The sequence below is a fragment of the Sturnira hondurensis genome, unplaced genomic scaffold (genome assembly GCF_014824575.4).
Source record: "Sturnira hondurensis isolate 20B ecotype Veracruz unplaced genomic scaffold, ASM1482457v3 Scaffold0013001, whole genome shotgun sequence".
Taxonomy (NCBI): Eukaryota; Metazoa; Chordata; class Mammalia; order Chiroptera; family Phyllostomidae; genus Sturnira; species Sturnira hondurensis.
The window spans coordinates 9,504-11,964 of record NW_028085632.1 but is presented as its reverse complement, the minus strand read 5'-3'; the positions used below and the strand labels follow the sequence as shown (position 1 = coordinate 11,964).

The 2,461-nt window shown below is 42.1% G+C and overlaps 1 pseudogene; it reads left to right on the top strand.

Moving 5' to 3' along the window:
* The first annotated feature begins 338 nt into the window (after positions 1 to 338).
* On the top strand, positions 339 to 2,119 carry LOC118997288 (membrane-bound transcription factor site-2 protease-like; annotated as a pseudogene).
* The last annotated feature ends 342 nt before the right edge of the window (positions 2,120 to 2,461 follow it).

Genomic DNA, 2,461 nt, shown 5'->3' with positions numbered 1-2,461 from the left:
CTCTAGCACTGGGGTAGCAGCTTGAAAGGCACCAGTGGTATAAAGGGAGAAACTCAAGTGTCTTGCCTCAAGGCAGGCAGAGGCTATGTTTCTTTTTTGAACCCTCCCCCCAAAGAATTGGAAAGCTGGTGACATCTGAGACTTTATCAACCAGGCTAACACTATTTGACCCACCCTGGATATTTCTTGAGACTGTGCCCCACCCAACATATGGGCCCACCCAAGCTGCTTTTTCATAAGAATGGCTGGTCTTACATGGTGTGATTTGTAGGCACTGGGCAGTCGGCTTGTTGCACGGCTCACCGGGAGGAGGACACTGCGGCTCACCTTTCTTCCACTGCCTCCGCTGCTACCATGATTCTGGTGTCACTGGTGGTACTGGTGGTGGATGGCTGGACTGCTGTCTACCTGACCCACTTGGTGCTGAAGTCATCTGTGTATTTTAAGCAGTCTTATGAAGACTGGCTAGAAAACAATGAATTGAGCATCTCCCCTTTCCACATAAGATGGCAAACTGCTGTTTGCAATCATGCCTTTTACATTTGGGGATGGCAGAAAGCAAGGATGCTTTATCAATGGTTCAATTTTGGAATGGTGTTTGGTGCAATTGCCATGTTTAGCTCTTTTTTTCTCCTGAGGAAAACACTGATGCAGACTTTAGCACAAATGATGGTTGACTTTTCTGTTTCTTTTCTTCTTCCTCCTCCTCCTCCTCCTCTTCCTCTTCATCTTCCTCCTCACTTCACAAGGAACAGATGCTACAAGTTGTGGTTCCTGGTATAAATTTACCTGTCAACTGACTGACCTATTTCTTTGCTGCAGTCCTCATTAGTGGTGTTGTACATGAAATTGCTCATGGGATAGCAGCTATTAGGGAACAAGTTTGATTTCATGGCTTTGGGATTTTTCTCTTCATTATTTATCCTGGAGCATTTGTTGATCTGTTTACCACTCATTTGCAACTTATATCACCAGTCCAGCAGCTAAGGATATTTTGTGCAGGTATCTGGCATAATTTTGTCCTTGCACTCCTGGGTATTTTAGCTCTTGTCCTCCTCCCTGTGATTCTCCTCCCCTTTTACTATACTGGAATTGGGGTGCTTATCACTAAAGTTGCTGAGGACTCACCTGCAGTTGGACTCAGAGGCCTTTTTTCTGAGAGATCTTGTTAGCCATCTACAGGATTGTCCTGTTACTAATGTTCAAGATTGGAATGAATGTCTAGATACCACTGCCTATGAATCCCAAATTGGTTACTGCATAACTGCATCAACTTTACAGCAGTTAAGCTTCCCAGTTAGAGCATACAAATGGCTAGATGGGTCAACTGCATGCTGTAACAATCAAAGCCTCACAGATGTGTGCTTTTCCTACAGAAATAATTTTAATAAGCGTTTGCATACATGCCTACCTGCCCAGAAAGCAGTTGAAACCAGCCAAGTTTGTAGAACCAACAAAGATTGCAAAAAATCTCAAGTTCAAGTTTCTGCATAATACCTTCTTTGGAAACTCACACTCGCTTAATAAAAGTGAAACATCCACCTCAAATTGATATGTTATACGTAGGACATCCACTACACCTGCACTACCCAGTGAGCATCACCAGTTTTATCCCACATTTTAACTTTCTTTTTTAAAAAAATATTTAATTTATTTATTTTTAGAGAGAAGGGAAGGGAAGGAGAAAGAGGGGGAGAAACATCAATGTGTGGTTGTCTCTCACGTGCCCCCTTCTAGGAATCTGGCCTGCAACCTAGGCATGTGCCCTGACTGGGAATTGAATTGGTGACTCTTGGTTTCCCAGCCCATGCTCAATACACTGAGCTTCACCAGCCAGCACCCACATTTTGACTTTCTAAGCATAGGTCTGCCTCTGGTGATGGAGACATTTGTCAGGTACCTAATTTCTCTCTCGGGAGCTCTGGCTATTGTTAATGCAGTGCCCTGCTTTGCTTTGGATGGACAGTGGATTTTAAACTCTTTCCTTGATGCCACCCTTACCTAAGTGGTTGGAGACAATGATGTGAAAGATCTGATAGAATTTTTCATCTTGCTGGGTGGCAGTGTACTTTTGGCTGCCAACATGACCCTGGGACTCTAGATGGTTACAGCACAGTAATATTTGTGCTCATCTGACAAAATCTCTGAGTTAGAACATGCAATATTGAAAACCATTATTTGGTATGAAATATAAAGTGTTCCCTTAAAATTACATTTTAGCCAACAACTTGTAAGCTCCTTCTGTATCCAGAGTATCCCAACTTTGATGGGAATAAACAGAAAAAATGCAAGGTATATTTATTGACTATATTTTAGTTTTAAAGACTGAACTTACAATGCTCGTGAACTTACAACTGCAGGTGCTCATGGAACAATTTCTAAACAAGTGCAGATTCTTATTAAACCATTTTGTGTAACTACAAATCATGTCGCAATAATTTAAAGGAGAATAGGATTGGGT